This window comes from Ascaphus truei, chromosome 20 (assembly GCF_040206685.1).
Source record: "Ascaphus truei isolate aAscTru1 chromosome 20, aAscTru1.hap1, whole genome shotgun sequence".
NCBI lineage: Eukaryota > Metazoa > Chordata > Amphibia > Anura > Ascaphidae > Ascaphus > Ascaphus truei.
The window spans coordinates 9,400,872-9,419,024 of NC_134502.1; the positions used below are offsets into that span (position 1 = coordinate 9,400,872).

The window sequence follows — 18,153 nt, forward strand, 5'->3', positions numbered from 1 at the left end:
CTCGGGGAGGGGGGGGGGAGGCGGACTCCGGAGGCGGAAGGGAGACAGGACTTGGGTGGGGGGGGGGGGAGAGCGGACTCTGGCGGGGGAGGCAGAGCGGGAGCGGATTCGGGAGGAAGTAGGAGGGGGAAAGCCGCCGCGGGCCGCACAGTGAGTGCATGCGGTCTGCGGGCCGCGTGTTGTGCAGGCCTGGCGTAGGCGGAGGGGAGAGCGGACTCGGGAGGAAGGAAGAGGGGGAAAGCCGCCGCGGGCCACACAGTGAGTGCGGTCGGGCCGCGTGTTGTGCAGGCCTGATATATACACACGCGTATATGTACTGTATGTGTGTGTGTGTGTGTGTGTGTGTGTGTGTGTGTGTGTGTGTGTGTGTGTATATATATATATATATATATATATATATATATATATATATATATCGTTTTCTTTCACCTCATCCTTACAAAGATGAGGGATATATATCATCCTGCAGTCAAAGACAAGGACAGAATTTCTGTGTCACCCTGCAGTGGGAGGGACAGATATGAGGGACTGTGTGTCCTCTGTGTCCAATACAGATTAAACATACAGTACAATAAATCATTCATTTAAATATCAGCAGCAGCCGTTGCATTATATAAGTGTAACTATGTTACATACAAACAAGAAACACAGCATCGCCGCCTACCTGGGGGCAGCTGCAGCATGTGGGGGATGGGAGGCACTCTGTGCTTCGATTGGTTGACCTTTGATTGACGTCATGATCTCGAGGGACTCTGGGATTTGTGGTCCTTCTGTTTTAGCCGTTAAAAGACTGAATAAGCAGTAGGAGTACAACTCCCAGAGTTCCGTGCTGAGTAATAGGACACAGAACTACAACTCCCAGAAACGCCGGCTGAGAAGGAGACAGATCACATGACCGAAAACAGCCAGTCACTGTAGAGGTTCAGTGTGTCTGCGCAAAGTACTGCTGCAGGTAGGAAGTGATCATAGCGCTTTATATATATTCTAACACACTATTATTTCTTGTGTCTTTTCCACACAGTACTGCAGCGTTTATTTAATGTGGTGGATGAGCGTGAGAATGACAGGGGGTGGTGGATGAATGACAGGGGGGGTGGGTGCGGGAATTATAGTGGAGGTAGGTGTGAGTGATAGGGGAGGTAGGTGTGAGTGATGGGGGAGCTGGGGGTGAGAAGGACGGGGGAGCTGGGGGTGAGAAGGACAGGGGAGCTGGGGGTGAGAAGGACAGGGGAGCTGGGGGTGAGAAGGACAGGGGAGCTGGGGGTGAGAAGGACAGGGGAGCTGGGGGTGAGTGACATGTGGGGGAGAATGTCAGGGAGGGGTGTTTGGGGGGAGAATGTCAGGGAGGGGTGTTTGGGGTGAGAATGATGGAGGGGGGTTTGGGGTGAGAATGACGGGGAGGGGGTTTGGGGTTACGGTGGGGTGGCTGCGGGAATGACAAGGGTGGAGGGTGAGTGACATGTGGGGGGGAATGTCAGGGAGGGGGTGTTTGGGGTGAGAATGATGGAAGGGGATTTGGGGTGAGAATGATGGAAGGGGATTTGGGGTGAGAATGACGGGGGAGGGGGTTTGGGGTGAGAATGACGGGGGAGGGGGTTTGGGGTGAGAATGACGGGGGAGGGGGTTTGGGGTGAGAATGACGGGGGAGGGGGTTTGGGGTGAGAATGACGGGGGAGGGGGTTTGGGTTGACGGTGGGGTGGGGTGGCTGCGGGAATGACAGGGGAGGTGGCTGCGGGAATGACAAGGGTGGAGGGTGAGTGACATGTGGGGGAGAATGTCAGGGAGGGGGTGTTTGGGGTAAGAATGATGGAAGGGGATTTGGAGTGAGAATGACAGGGGAGGGGGTTTGGGGTGAGAATGACGGGGGAAGGTGGCGGTGAAAATGATGGGGGAGGGTGGCGGTGAGAATAACGGGGGAGGGTGGCGGTGAGAATTACAGGGAGGGGTTGAGTGACACTGAAGGGGGTTGAGAATGAGGAGGGAGGGTTGGGGATGAGTGACAAGGGGAGTGGGAATGACAGGAGAGAGAGTAGGGATGAGAATGACAGGGAGGGGAAGTGAGAATGAAAAGGGTGGGAGCTGAAAATGAAAGGGGTGGGTGGTGGGGGTGAGATTGACGTGGGTGGTGGGGGTGAGATTGACGTGGGTGGTGGGGGTGAGAACGACGTGGAGGTGAGAATGGTGGGGTTAAGGAGAGAATGGCGGGGTGAGGGTGGAGCTGAGAGATATGACAGGGAGGGTGGGGATGTGAATGACAGGGATGGGGTGAGGGTTAAAATGTCAAGGAGTATTTGGTTATAATGACCATAGAAGATGGGAGGCGGGGAAGTCGGGAGAGCGTGACGGGGGTGTGAGAATGATGGAGGGAAGGGGTTATAATGACAATGGAGAGGGGGGAGAATTATGGGGAGGGGGAGTGGCGGTGAGAATGATGGGGGAGGGGGAGTGGCGGTGAGAATGATGGGGGAGGGGGAGTGGCGGTGAGAATGATGGGGGAGGGAAGGGGTGAGAATGACTGGGGTGGTAGTGGTGATAATGACCGGGAGGGTGGGCGTGAGAATGTTAGAATGACTGGGTGAGGGAGTTAGAATGGCGGGGGTGAGGGTAAAAATGATGGGGTGGGTGTGGAGAATCACAGGGAGGAGGAGAGTGGGGGTAACAATAACAGAAGGGGGTGTTGGGGTGAGTGACGGAGGGGGGAGGGGGTTGGGGGTGAATAACAGAAAGGGAGTGTTGGTGTAGAATGACAATGACAAGAAGTGAGTGACAGCGAGGGGGTGAGAAGGACAGTGATGGGGGGGGGGTTAGCATATCACAGGTGGGGGATGGGGGTGTGAATGATGATGGGTTGAGAATGACAGGGGGGAGGAGGAGGGGTGTGGGTGTTAGAATGACAGGGACGAGGAGTGAGAGTGAAGAGTGTGGGGATGAGTGACGGGGAGGGGGAGTGGGAGAGACGGGGTGGAGGTGAGTGACGGAGTGAAAGTGACGTGTTGGGGGCGATTGACAGTAAGGGGGGTGGGTGTGACTGACAGGGAGGGGGTGTGGGGAATAGAATGACAGGAAGGGGGTGGGCGTGAGAAGGCCAGAGAGGTGGGGGTGAGTGACTGGGATGGGAGTGACAATGACAGGGGGGTGGTGGTGAGAATCGCAGTGGGGGGGGGAGGGTGAGAGGAGCATTAAGATCAGTATTGCTTGCCATAGGCCTGTGTGACTGCGGGTCTGTTATTAATAAATGATCTAACCGTTAAGCCATTTTTTCTAATTTCCACTACAAATACGCACCAATTTGCACCATTTCATATTCTATTTAGTAAAAACATTCTGGGGAGGACGCTCCTTCCCCACTCCAGAATTTGTTTTATGAAATAGAATATGAAATGGTGCAAATTGGTGCGTACTTGTTGTGGAAATTAGAAAAAATAGCGTAACGGTCAGATCATTTATAAATAGCATACCTCCCCACCGACTTTTGTCATGCGCGTCGCTACTTTCACCAGTGTGTGTGTGTGTGTTGTTGAATGGCAGGGAAGGGAGGGGGGGTGAGGTGATAGTTACTGTTTTGACACTGAGAAAAAACCTGCGATGTAATGTATCCCGTGTGTGATGGTTACTGTGTAACACTGAGATTAAGAATAAAGGAGGATCCAGGCACACGGATTTAGCAAATGAAAATTTTAATTCAGCTTAGAAACCAACATTTCGAGTGCAACGCACTCTTTGCCAAGGTGAGGACTGGTGGGTATAGGGAACAGCATATATTTATACCCAATAATTTACCCTCCAGGATGTGCTTCTGCTGAGTAATGGCGCAAAATCTGGTCCCACCGTGACGCGACGGAGGTCCATGCATGCACATCACGCGGTTCACGCCACTGTGTACCCGGCGCATGCATGCGGCGCTGCATCAGATCAGGACAATCCCAGATACCGTGGGCACCGGCATTTGATTTATTGTGTGGAAGTGAGATGTGTGCCAGAAAAACCTCTTTGGATTAACTCTGAAATGTCCTATACTTTTTGAGCACCAGCAGCAGTATATGCTTTATTTTTCACAGTGTTTGTGCACTGTGATATTTTCTCTTATTTGGATTTATCTCACTTCATTCCTAATATTGGCAGTATCCCCAGTGGTGGGAATTGAGTGAGGAGCCACTCTTTGCCTTGATTTAGAACCCTGTTGTTTGTTTTTTTTGACAGAAGTGGATCTGGAGATACTATTCTCATTTACGGTATAAGGCAAACGTTCAGGTGTTATGGAAAGTTGGTGTTATGCAGAAGGCAGATACTTAGCTCATTTATGGAACAAGAGATTAAGTTCAAATCAACCACGGAGGAAGCATTTGGACCAAACAGACCGATAGATCATTTACGTGAGTTGGAACGCCTTAAGAAGCATGAGATTGAGTTGCACTCACATGGAAACACAATGTCTGAATACTATCGTCAGAGGCTGGTACCTCGAGGATTTAGAATCAACAACAGACCGACCATAGGTTCTGACAACCCTGCATTTTGTGACAAATGGTGCCAGGTTTTAAATAGAGCATTGTTGGACCTAATTATCCTTGTTGTCGAAGTTGGAGGATTGCTTAAAGAGACAAGACTGGATATTCTTATGGTCGAGATTCTATTAGAACATTTGAACTTGGGTGCAGATACAATCAACTCATTGTAAGAATTAAAGACACGGTTGGAGAAATTTAAGAGTGACCTGCTACGTTTCAAGAAACAAAAGTTCACGAAAGTGGTTGGTGACTACAAGGACAGGCGTATTTATCTTTGGCAGAAACCAGGGGTCAAGATGAGACAAAAGCCTAGAGGATGCAAACAACCACCTCTGAGGGACCTAGTTACAAGTGACTCTGATGGCCACTCCTCAGCAGAACGAGTGAGGGAACCCAGCCCGGCTCCTTTTTTAGGACAACGCCCAGCTACAGTAGGTCCAAAATATTCAGGTGGGGGAAGAAGCCAAAAACAGAAGAGAAAAAGGGGAAGCACAGGTTGAGGTATACAAAATAGTAAAAAAATTATTCTGCTCGGGAGCATAAGCTCCCGGGCCAAAAAACGTAGGGACAATGAAGTGTGTAATAACATAAACACTTACACGGCCTTGTGTAAATGCTGTCACAACAAGGTTTCTTTTCTTCTGGATTCTCTTGGTGCGAAGTTTCGTTTCTTCGGATCTTGATCATTTCTTCGATGTCCGACAAACGTCAAATGCGAAGTTCCCCTCCAAATAAATGGACGACACAAAATGTTTAGGGACAATACAGATATAAGGATCAATGGTTGTTTAAAAATAGTAAAGGGAATATCTCAAAAGCAAAAAGAATGCTGCAAACACTCACACAGGCAGATGTGAGTGCGATCTTGAGGGTGGTATCTCTATCCTCTCCGCATAGGACTGATGTAAAAATAAGGGGCACTCCTGTTTAAAATAAAGGAGATGAGGGTTGGTGAATAAAGGGATATAAAATTACAATACTCACACGGCCACGTGTGAGCTCACACGTGGAATGGTATCTTTTCTTTCAATCCCCAAGGTAAAGCAAAGTTTTTCCTCCGTGTGCTAGTAGAAAGTCACAAAGATGCTTGAAAACAGAGTTCAGACGTACAGTATTAACTTTATTAAAAAACAACAGTAAAAAAGCCAAACAAGGGATCATCCAACACTACGCTCACAAACCAGAACTGGAGTATGAACTCCCTAGTGATCAATTTATCCCATCATGAACTATCTGACTTGGAAATGTCGGTCTTATCCAAGGGACCTTCTTATGTACCTAATGTCAACCACGATAGTTTTAATGTAGAAGTGGATTTTTTTAAATTTGAGCACAATATGAATATTAAATCTTTTTTCTCTTCGAGAGCGACGGAGGTGGCGCAACCAATACCAACTGCAGACGGACCTGATACAGAGAATACAAAAAGGGTGTGTAAGTTGAAGTCCACCTTAATAGCACCCATTAAAAAACAATCTGTAAGTACATATATTCGCTTGGTAAAAGCAGATATGACAAAATATATTAGACGCTTTACGAAAGGGGCATACAACATGAGTCTTAATGAGAAAGCTGCCCTTTAAGGCAGGGGAGCGCAAACTTTTTGTACTGCGGCCCCCTGTCTCTGCCCCCGGCTCTCGCGCCCCACTGCCTAACTTCATCCGCGTCAGATGACGCTGCATGGGCGTGTGACGTCAGGTCACATGGTGCCGCGGCGTCTATTGACGCTGCGTTGCCATGGCGGCGCAACACAGACGGCTGAATCCCGCTAAGTAAACAGTTGCATGGGCCTCACGCGATCCCCCGGCATTTTATTTAAATGCCTGGGGGAAGACCGCAGGCCTCTGTGCTGGGCCCCCCCGCCCCTCCCCCTGGCACTAACTGAAAATAAAAACATTATTGTGAAACGGGTAGACAAGGGGGGAGCACTTGTAGTCCAGGATTATGTTGACTACAGAGAGGAAGCTATTCGCCAACATTCTGACAGCGATAGTCACTTGGTACTTACTAGGGATCCCACACATGATTATGCACGTGAAATCAAGGGGATTCTAGATATGGGTCTTGGTAACCGGTGGTTGACGGAGAAAGAAGTAGAATTCCTCTATATGGAACATGCCCTGTGTACTACTGCTGCGGCCAAGTTTATTAGAGCATTTGCCCGTTCTTGGCCGCAGCAGTAGCCTGGCGCGCGCCCGAGAGTGACGGGCGCGCGCCGAAGCAGCGGAAGAGCGCCCTCCGATCGGGGCGCTCTCCCTACCGCTGCCGGGTCCGCCGGGTCCCCCGGAACCCCCTGCCGCTGTCCCGCGATCGCGGGACACCAGGGCTCCCTCGGGGAGCCCCTGGACGCGCGTGCAGGGGGCGCACGCTCCCGAAGACGCGTGACCGCGCGTCTATGACGCGCGGCACGCCGAGGGGCGGCCACTAGCAAGCCGGGAAATCTCCCGGCTTGCGGTACCGGCCACACTCGAATAAAGTGTGTCGGTACTGTATACGTTACCAAAAATTCACAAGCGTATGATTAAACCCCCGGGTAGACCAATTATTGCTGCCATATACTCTTTGAATCGGTGACTAGCTATTTATGTTGATAAAATCTTACAACCAGTAGTGGTGACTTTGCCTTCCTATCTTAAGAACACCTCAGATTTTCTGATGAAATTAAGAGCCATCCCTAAGACCAATACAAATCTTATCATGGTCACTATTGATGTAAGCAGCCTGTATACAATAATACCACATGATGCAGGGCTTGAGGTGGTTAAGGCAGCACTGACTTCACATTGTTTAAACTATCCCTACGGAGTGTATAATGTTATTGTTACATTTCATCTTATACAAAAAATATTTTACGTTTGAACAACGTTATTACAGTACTTATAAACCAAGGGAACTGCCATGGGCAGCAATGTGGCTTCGGCCTACACAAACCTTTTTATGGCAGATTTTGAGAGCAAGTATATTTATGCATCTGAGCATTATTGTAACGAAAATGGGGTTAATCGGCGCATTAATAAAGGTAGTGTGCTTGGCTGGTTAACCCTACTTCGTATTGGGGATGCAGGAGTTAATTTTATATGCATCACACATGTACTATTTTCCCCTCTGTACCTTATTGTCCCGTTTTGCAGGATTGTATAGGCCTGCGGTAATGTATTGCATTGTATACCTGCATTACTGGATTTTGGACACAAGATGCCGCTTCGCGAGCCAAGCCGCAAGCTAATTGGAGAAGCGTGGCGCAGTCTCTTTGTTCCGTCGAGTAACATAGGTATCCATTACTGAGGCTTGAACTCGCAACCGCGAAGTCAATTGAATCAAAGGGTTGCGGTTTCAGTCTCAAGTGGGTACTAGTTATAATGTATCCAGTCCCGGTTAGTAGCGTAACTTGAAAGGCGGCAGGCAATTGACGTGGGAACTTGGTTAACCGACGTGGGAACTCGGTTAAACGCAAGTCAATTGACGTGAGAAGCCCATAGCCCAGCATTGCCGGCACAGGAGATGCCCTAACTCGGGAACGGAATGGGCTAGCACCCTGAAATTTGGTGTGCAGCCCCAGAGTAACACCCCAAGCACACACATATTAAAAGTATAACTTTAGGATAAGTAAAATATATATTTTTAATAAAGTGCCTTTCTGGCTGCAGTTTTAAAAGTACAGGCACGATACATTTTTTTCTACTTGCCTTTGTAATGTATCCAGTGACCAAATGTTTTAACACCCATGAGCTGGGGGCACTTTCTTATGCAGACTTCAGAGACCTCCTATTGAGGCAGTGCCTATGAGTCTAGGGGTGTGTTACAAATGAAAGCCCCCAGAGCCACAAGGTGTGAATTAGCCGGGATGCTCGCTGAATAGGAGATCCTGTTAGTCATCTGGGCTAGTTCACACCTTGAGACCAGCTCCTAGCCTGGGAGATGCCAGGGAAAAGGGGAGTACACATATATTAAGCAGCCAAGGTGTCAGGTTAGCACAGGTGCTGTACCAACCGGAAATCCCTGTAGTGCCCACTCTGCGAACTGTGGGCAAGTTGGGGATTGGCGAGTGGGAAATTCCCACAAAGGGGATAGGGTGGGTATGTTGGAGATATGATCTCCGACCCTATATACATGCAACCCCGAGCTATCCCCGTTGTCTTTTCTTTTACCATGTGATTGAATTTCCACCTTGCTTCTAAGAGTGAATAAGAGCAGCAGCAACGACCCTGGAACGCAACGAGTTAATTTAATCGGAACCGAGGACAGAACTCTGCTTCAGGATTTTGTTAGTGCTGGGGGTTATCCAACGAACCCCACCGGATCCTAACGAACTTTGCACTATTCAAGGACATATTGGGCTGGCAATTTGCGCCCCTTGCAAAAGGACTGCACTTTAAAATACATTATTCTGGTTCTTTGTTTCGTCTCTGGACATCTTATCCCGTTCCCTCCCTCAGTAAGTGTTTTGTCAAGTATATTCTAAGGTTGTCGCGTGTCTGTCTAGTAATGAAATAAATGTCAGTTTATTTTGCTCAACTTGTGTGCTCAATCGAGATCACCAAAATATAAAATTGTTGATAAGGTCAGTCCATCATGACAATTATGCACATATACTTTGTTATTATTGGTACATAGATGACATTTTCATTCTATGGAAGGGCACAGAAGAGCAGTTGGCAGTGTTCTTTGATTACCTTAATCAATTTGATACTCCGGTACACTTTATCAACAATTGGAGTCCTAAAGAGATTTCATTTTTAGATGTTTTAGTGAGTCAGGAACATGGGGTATTACATACAAATGTGTATAGGATGCCCACTGATAGGAATGCCATACTGAGGGCTGATAGCTATCACTCACCGGACCTAGTCAAGGCACTCCCATACTCACAAGAAGTTAGAATCTCTAGGATCATAGGCAGACCAGAACGGTTAAGCCCTGCGATATCACATTTAAAGGAAAGGTTTTTCGCCAGGTGCTAGACATAATCATCTCTTGATGAGGCCCTCACACAGGAGGTTCCACCCATTGTACAAAAGAAAACTTCTTCTGAAAGAATTATATTCCCTGCCACATACAGTAGAGCGAGCAATATTTTAAGGTCAGCTCTTAATAAACACTGCCATATTTTACAGCATAACCAAATTTTGGGTGATATTTGTAAGGAACCCCACATGCTAGCTTATAGGAGGAGGAGAAATCTTTCAGATAAACTAATTAAATCTGATCACAACATTTTTTACCAAAATACACACTTTTTGTGTCATGGCAAGCCTGTCCATTTTAGATGCTGTAGTTGCTCGATATGCACTAGTCTCTGTATTGGGGATGTTTTTTTGCCATTCTTGTACTGGTGGGGATGTAAAAATAAAACAAAGGATCACATATAGATCAACACATGTAGTATATTTTATTAAGTGCCCATGTGGATTACTATATGTCGGCAAAATGACAAGAATGCTTAAACAACGCTTTATAGAGCATAAAAGCGTTAAGAAGGGTACAGAACCCACAGTACTTGTACAACCTTGTGTTCAACACAAACATCCCATATCGGCGTTGAGGGTAATGGGAATATAAATTGTACCACCATTACAGGGGGCCCTATATGTAGAGACAGCCCTATTAAGAAGGGAAGCATATTGGATATATTTTTTGAGGACGTCAAATGGAGGTGGACTCAACGAACAGCTAAACTTAAAATGTTTCCTTGACAGGCGTTGACCAAGTTGTTGCTGTTGTGTATTTTGCGCATATCTACCTCCGTCATCGTCGGTATTTGATTGCTATGAAGTTCCAATATGGATTAGGGACGACTAGTAGAAATGATTAGTTTAATTTCAGTGACACTTATGATTGGTAGTTTAGTATGTTTTGTATTATGAGTTCTATTTATTGTACTATGTTCACTTGTTTTCCTTTTTAATAAAAAAAGGAATACATTTATGTTATTAATGTTGGCATTTATGCTCTTATGGGTTAATGGTAATACCTAGGGGTATTTATAGTGGTACATGGTGTGCATAACTTTGGTCTCTTAGTTGCGTTTCCTTTCACTGGGGTTTGGTGTGCTGCGTTGTAGAGGGAGAGGGGGATTGGCCCGGTATTAAAGGGGTTACACCCCATATGGCCACCCCCTGACCTCACCAGGGGGGCAAGGGGTTAACTGGACTGCGGTCTAGGGATGTGGTTTTTACCTTGCTTCAACATGAAAATGTGTGCTCCCCTGTTAAAATGTATGATCACCATGACACTGTCTGCACCACACACACACTGGGATCCATCAGGGAGGACAAGGGTTAATAGTGAGGAAGTGATTATATCCCTTTGTTCCATGTTCCCGCCTTTTCAGGCACCATTTTGAAGAGTCCCATAGGTCGCCATTGCAGCTCCATTAATTTCAATGGCAGATCTAGCGGTTTTGGACCTGTTTCCCTCGAAGACCAGCAGGTGGCGTCCGAGAGGAGGAGCGGCGGTTTCCCATTGTAAGTCAATGGGCCCATTGACTTCAATGGGGATTGCTCAACGCCGTCTTCCAGGAACGAATTGGCAGCCATCCAAACTCCAAAGCGGATACTATGTCTGAAAAAGAGCTTGTATCACTATTAGGTCAAGGTCAACGACAAGTGGCATGGGAATCTTAGGTTCTAGGGCATCCAGTAATAAAATTCTTTTTGCCCCTAGGCCTCCCCACACTTGACAAACACCGGGTCCAAGAATCCAGGACCCCCAGAAAGGGTCGTGCTAGCCAAACGGGTCGCGCCATTGACTTCAATGGCGGAGAGAAGAGCAGCGCGAGAAAACGGCTAAGTCCGAAAACATGAAAAGTGGAAGCCCATATCTCCGGTTCTGGGAGGACCAGAGGGCTGGGATTTGGGTCGCATGAAGCCACAGTGCCGGCAGGAATGCATGACCATTTCCAACCCTCTCCGACCAACCAGACGGAGTGTGGGCAACTATAAAGATCAATGGCGGCGGTTCCCCATTGAATGTCTATGGCGGAGAAGTCCCATAGACGCCAAAGGCGGAGTTGCCCCATTGAAAGTCTATGGCGGCGGAGCCCGTTGATGTAAATGGGAAAAGAGTGAAAAACAGATTTATTTTAAAGCAGAGAATCCTGTGATAAAGAATTACAAGGTTTAAACGGTGTTTGCGTATCTCCGGTCTGGAAGGTCGCAGCGGGCTGAAACTTGGCCACCATGGAGAGTCAGTTCCGGCAGGAAAAACTGTCCTGTTTCAACCCGCTGGGCCCAACAGAACCGGTTATTTTAATATGTCTTTATATTAAAAACTGTACTGGGTTTCAAAGCGGGGATAAAAGCCCGCAAAGATTCCTGCCATCTGTGGAATGTAAATGATCAGAGGGGCGACCTCTTGTCTGAAAACAGACCCCCTGATCAAAGGCTCAGCTTCCCTAGCTGTATACATTATGGCGGAGAAGTGCAGGGCTTGAGTGGTTTGTAAGTGCTATAACTCACACCTACAAACAAAGAGTATCCTGACCAGATATCCCATCTGGTAGACTGGCCGGCACCCCTGACTTGGGTGTGGGGCTACAGAAATGAGACCACCAGGGTCCCAGTACACATGTGCCATCTAGCTGGGGGGCATGGGTTATTAATGTTCCCACGTTAGAGATTGGGTGCACGTAATTTTTCTCCAATGGCCTGCACTCAATAGTAAGGATAGGGCTGAAAAGATATATAAACTGATGACAGCCTTATAGTCTTTGTCTTCTTTATACCAGCTGATTGATGCCTGATTGCTGGAGAATTGCTACTTGATTACTTCTTCATTCCAACCCCCCTAAGTAAGTGTTACCTTCTTGTCTGTTATTTGTACTATCTGCTGTGTTCACCTATCTAAGGAATAAATATACTTTATTATATCTAAGCTGTGTTCAGTTCAACCCAGTTATTTGGTGTATATTATATCTTGCCATAAGTTACCATGATAAGCTTATAATAAACTGGTGTTAGCGGCTGGATTGAACTGAACCTGTATTACAGTTTACTGCCGGATGCTGTAATACAGTGGGAACTCGAGGTGAATTGCGAGTTCCTAAGACTAAAGATATTGAACATACAGTTGTGCAACATATAACACAAGTTGTAACACCACCTCACTGTTCCGACTGGACATCTATCAGCCTTGAACCATGAGCGAGGGTGCCGGCTCATCTACTATCCGGACCCGCACTCAGCTACGGGAAAAGTGCCGATAATATGGACTGGCCATGGAGGGCCAAGATATCGAGCAGATAGTGGAGGTGATCAGGGCACACGAAGCTCAGCTTGTGGAGCCCCAGGGAACGGCTCAGCTCGCCATTGTGCAACCGCCCGGCGAGCACGGAAGAGACCCAGCGCCGGGCGGCAGAATCCTCGGGAGGGAGCAGGAGCACCTCCCGGGAGCAGTGCAGCAGGAGGGGTACTGGTTGCTGCGGCTACCAGTTCGTTCACCCCTGAAATGCTGGCACTGATTACTGCGTAGGGTGACAGAGGGACACCGGAGGAGCGGCTGCAGTTTATCACTATGGCAGTGAACAGACCCGCTTATTGCCGCCCTGCCCACCACGACAGAGATGCTCTCAAACTGGACCATCACAGCCTAACCAAGTTCGGGGAAGGTATTGATCAGATCGACAGTTTCTTAAAGAACTTTGAAACACAGTGCCGGCGGTACAAAGTGCTTCCCCAGCACCGGGTCGCACGTTTGGACCCCTTGCTCTCCGGCTTGGCTAAGCAGACCATGATGGCGCTTCCAGAGGAATATGCTGATGACTGATCATTTAAAAGATTATTATTTCAATATGGTCTCACCCCTGAAGCCTACCGGGTCAAATTCCGGCTGGAAGAGAGACAGACCCTGGAGTCCTATGTGACTTACGTGACCCGCATGGCCCTGTATGGGCTCAGATGGGTGGAGGGCTATGGGGCAAAGACTCACCAACTCCTGCTGGATCTGATTTTCCAGGAGCAGCTCATGCAGCAGTGTCCACCGGTGGTGAAGGCTTGGGTGTATGACAAAAAGCCCAAGACTTACCAGGAGGCGGCGAGGCTTGCAGATGATTATGTCGCCAGCCGGGCGCTGATGCCCGCCAAGGCGGCGGCCCCAGCTAAAATGACTGTCAGTACTCCCCAATGGACTCAGAAGCCGCCTGCGGGCAGCAGTCCACCGAAGTCGGGAGAGCTCCGGCACAAGCCGGTGCTACAACTGCAACTGTACTGGTCACATCCGACCAGATTGCCCGGAACCCCTGCGTTCCGGCAGACCCCATCAGGGGCAACGCACCCCAGCTGCGAAGCCGGTAGCCCGCGTGCGGGTGGCTTCGACCAAAGAATCTGGACCAGTCATGGAAACAACTCCCAGCGAGACGTCCCATCCCACACCGGTGCCGGTTTCTTCAGTGCCAACAGCCAGGAGCAGAGGACAACCCAGCGCAGCCCTGCAGCAGACGGATGGCCGAAGCAGACACCTCACCCCGGTCACAGTCGGTGACCGGCAAGCAGTCGGCTTGATGGATTCAGGTGCTGCAGTAACCCTGGTCCGACCTGATATGGTCCGGCCAGAGGAATTGCTCCCAGGACCTGGGATGCAGATTACTGTGGCAGATGGAGAGCCACGTTTCCTGCAAATTGCCAGGATCTTTTTGGATTGGGGGGAGGGACAGGGTGTGCGGGAGGTGGGGGTTTTGCCTGATTTGGATGCCGAGGTTCTTCTTGGCAACGATTTTGGACCGATGACCTGCACCTACGACCGGGTACCAAGACCCGCTGCTGTGGCGGCAGTCACCCGGAGCCAGACCACGGCGATGGCGGCGTCTCCAGTCCCCCTGCCTTTGGGACCAACGTTAGTGGAGGGCGCTGAGGAGCCCGGGGAGGTAAGCCAGGATCAGTTGCAAGCACAGACTGACTTACTGTTTCCCCTTACCATTACCCATTCCCCTGACAATGACATGACTGGGGGGTGAAAACGCAAGAGATGAGGGAGTGTTTCCTAGAATGATCAATGGTGTTCTGCAGCAGCTTCAGATGATGAACTGCCTTTTAGCCAAGCTAGAGCTGGTGGGGAAGAAAAACGGGAAGGGGGGGGAAAGGAGACAAAGAAGAGGCTGATGGTGTAGTAATATAAAACACCTTTAATAAATGACACATAAAAAGCCCCCCTGAGGGTGTACTCACACTCTGTACTGCCACTCAGGGCACATAAGGGTATCTTTACAGCCAATGCTGTCCGGTGTGCCTCTCCTCCGTCTCTGGCAGTGACACTCCTGACGAAGCAAGTTAACCCTACCTTGCGAAACGCGTTGAGGGGAAGAGGAGGAGGAGGCAATCCGTTCCCGGTTGATCGTGACGTCAGACGCCGACTCCAGTCAAGCTGCGCGAGAACCCCAGCGGCCGCTTGTGGGGACCGTCAGAGACGAAGGAGATGCACACCGGACAGCATTGGCTGTAAAGATACCCTTATGTGCCCTGAGTGGCAGTACAGAGTGTGAGTACGCCCTTGGGGGCTTTTTATGTGTCATTTATTAAAGGTGTTTTATATTACTACACCATCAGCCCCTTCTTTGTCTCCTTCCCCCCCCCTTCCCGTTTTTCTTCCCCACCAGCTCTAGCTTGGCTACCAGGCAGTTCATCATCTGAAGCTGCTACAGAACACCATTGGTCAAATCTGACTCCCTCATCTCTTGCGTTTTCTGTTCTATAGAGGATTGTGGCTTTTCCCTCTTGAGGTTGAGTGGTCCTTTGATTTTATATTATATATTATATTTTATTGTCGTTACCTTTATATACATTGCATTTTTTCCCTTTCTTGCATTTGCTTGTTATATTTTTTCACCACTGGGGGGTGCTGTGGCACTGTACTAAGGAAGCGCCGGGCAGTCTATTTCTGTTTCTTACTTATGACTGGGGGGTGGCCAGAATTAGGAGCCCAGTTTAGGGAGGCAGTGTAGACAGACCCCAGCCTGGCCGGCATGAGACTTTGGGCGTCTGAGTCTCAGGCAGGGGAGGGCACTGAGCACTGCCTATGGCACCGGGGATTCCTGTATAGAGAAGCGGGGAACTCGGGGATAGAGGAGGGACTGACCGGTAAGCGACAGCTAGTAGTGCCCCAGGGGTACCGACGGCAACTGTTACGGGTAGCTCACTCTATTCCATTAGCGGGACATCAGGGGGTCAACAGAATGTGAGCCCTGTTATTACAGCGTTACTACTGACCGGGGGCATCCCGGGATGTGGGCACTTTCTGCCGCTCCTGTGATGCCTGCCAGCGAGTAGGTAAGGCGGGCGACCATGTGAAGGCACCCCTGAACCCACTACCGTTAATAGGGAAACCCTTCCATAAGGTAGCGAAGGACCTGGTAGGACCCCTTATGATTCCTAGCAGGTCAGGTAAGCGCTACATCCTCACGGTGGTGGGTTTTGCCACCCGGTACCCTGAGGCGGTAGCGCTTGGCACCATAGATGCCAAGACAGTAGCAGCAGTGTTGCTGAACATTTTTGCTAGGGTAGGTTTCCCTAGTGAGATCCTAACCAATCAAGGGTCGCAGTTCATGAGTGAACTGTTAGTGTCTCCGGGATGCATGCAGTGTACAGCACCGGCGCACTACCCCTTACCATCCCCAGACAAACGGATTGTGTGAGAGGTTTAACGGTACCCTGAAGCAGATGCTTCGGACCTTCATAGAGGCGGAGGGGAAAGACTGGGAGATTCATATACAGCACTTGCTGTTTGCCTACCGTGAGGTACCGCAGGAATCTACAGGCTTTTCCCCCTTCGAGCTACTATATGGCCGCAGGGTACGTGGACCTCTGGACCTATTCCGTGAGGGATGGGAAGGGGAGGCTACTGCTGCTTCAGTGATCCAGTATGTAGTAGATCTCCGAGACCGGTTAGAGATGCTCATGGGGGTGGCCCAGGACCACCTCAGGGCCGCTCAGACCAAGCAGAAGCAATGGTATGACCGGAATGCCCGTAGCAGGGAATTCATCCCAGGACAGCAGGTGCTTGTTCTCAAACCCACTCAGGAGAACAAACTGATGGCTGCCTGGTCGGGACCGTACCCGGTCATCCGAAAGGTGAATGAGTACAACTATGTTGTACAGGTAGAGCCAGAGAGGCATAAGACATATCACATTAATATGTTAAAGGAGTACAGAGCACCGAGTATGGGAGCAGTAATGGCCATTTGTAGCCCACTGCTGGAGGATCCGGCGAGCAATGCTCTGCCTGATCTCCTAGGGGAGGCTAAGCAGGGAAACACTATGGAACAGGTGGAGATAGGGGCACAGTTAAGTGCTAGGCAGAAGGGAGAAGCCAGAGACATGCTAGCTAAGTATAGGGCTCTCTTCACGGACATGCCAGGGAAAACACATCTCACAAAACACCCAGTGGACACAGGAGACCTGCGACCCCTGCATAAGCGAGGTTATAGAGTGTCAGTAGAGGTCAAGACCAGTATAGAGAGGGAGATAGAGGAGATGCTGACCCTAGAGGTAATTACCCCGTCCCAGAGCCCTTGGGCAAGTCTGGTAATCCTGGTTCCTAAGGAAGACAAGACCACCCGGTTTTGTGTGGACTACAAGTGGCGTGGGAATCTTAGATCCTAGGGCACCCAGGAATAAAATTATTTTTGCCCCTAGCCCCTAGGCCTCCCCACACTTGACCAACACTGGGTCCAAGAATCCAGGACCCACAGAAAGGGTCGCGCTAGCCAAATGGGTCGCGCCATTGACTACAATGGCGGAGAGAAGAGCAGCGCGAAAAAACGGCTAAGTCCGAAAACATGAAAAGTGGAAGCCCATATCTCCGGTTCTGGGAGGACCAGAGGGCTGGGATTTGGTCGCATGAAGCCACAGTGCCGGCAGGAATGCATGACCATTTCCAACCCTCTCCGACCAACCAGACGGAGTGTGGGCAACTATAAAGATCAGTAATTTTCCCATGTACGTCAATGGCGGCGGTTCCCCATTGAAAGTCTATGGCGGAGAAGTCCCATAGACGCCAAAGGCGGAGTTGCCCCATTGAAAGTCTATGGCGGCGGAGCCCGTTGATGTAAATGGGAAAAGAGTGAAAAACAGATTTATTTTAAAGCAGAGAATCCTGTGATAAAGAAATAAAAGGTTTAAACTGTGTATGCGTATCTCCGGTCTGGAAGGTCGCAGCGGGCTGAAACTTGGCCACCATGGAGAGTCAGTTCCGGCAGGAAAAACTGTCCCGTTTCAACCCGCTGGGCCCAACAGAACCGGTTATTTTAATATGTCTTTATATTAAAAACTGTACTGGGTTTCAAAGCGGGGATAAAAGCCCACAAAGATTCCTGCCATCTGTGGAATGTAAATGATCAGAGGGGCGACCTCTTGTCTGAAAACAGACCCCCTGATCAAAGGCTCAGCTTCCCTAGTTGTATACATTAGGGCGGAGAAGTGCAGGGCTCGAGTGGTTTGTAAGTGCTATAACTCACACCTACAAACAAAGAGTATCCTGACCAGATATCCCATCTGGTAGACTGGCCGGCACCCCTGACTTGGGTGTGGGGCTACAGAAATGAGACCACCAGGGTCCCAGTACACATGTGCCATCTAGCTGGGAGGCATGGGTTATTAATGTTCCCACGTTAGAGATTGGGTGCAGGTAATTGTTCTCCAATGGTCTGCACTCAAT

General features: G+C 49.3%; 2 protein-coding genes across 2 annotated transcripts in view; one reads left to right on the top strand and one right to left on the bottom strand.

The window, feature by feature from the left end:
- Positions 1-774, bottom strand: part of LOC142471284 (uncharacterized) — an 85,589-nt gene extending 84,815 nt beyond the window's left edge. The window contains exon 1 of the mRNA XM_075578116.1: positions 665-774. The gene's annotated coding sequence lies outside the window, so the exon portion shown is untranslated. The remainder of the gene's footprint in view (positions 1-664) is intronic.
- Positions 775-832: 58 nt separating this feature from the next.
- LOC142471308 (uncharacterized) overlaps positions 833-18,153 on the top strand; it is a 57,254-nt gene continuing 39,933 nt past the window's right edge. The window contains exon 1 of the mRNA XM_075578142.1: positions 833-952. The gene's annotated coding sequence lies outside the window, so the exon portion shown is untranslated. The remainder of the gene's footprint in view (positions 953-18,153) is intronic.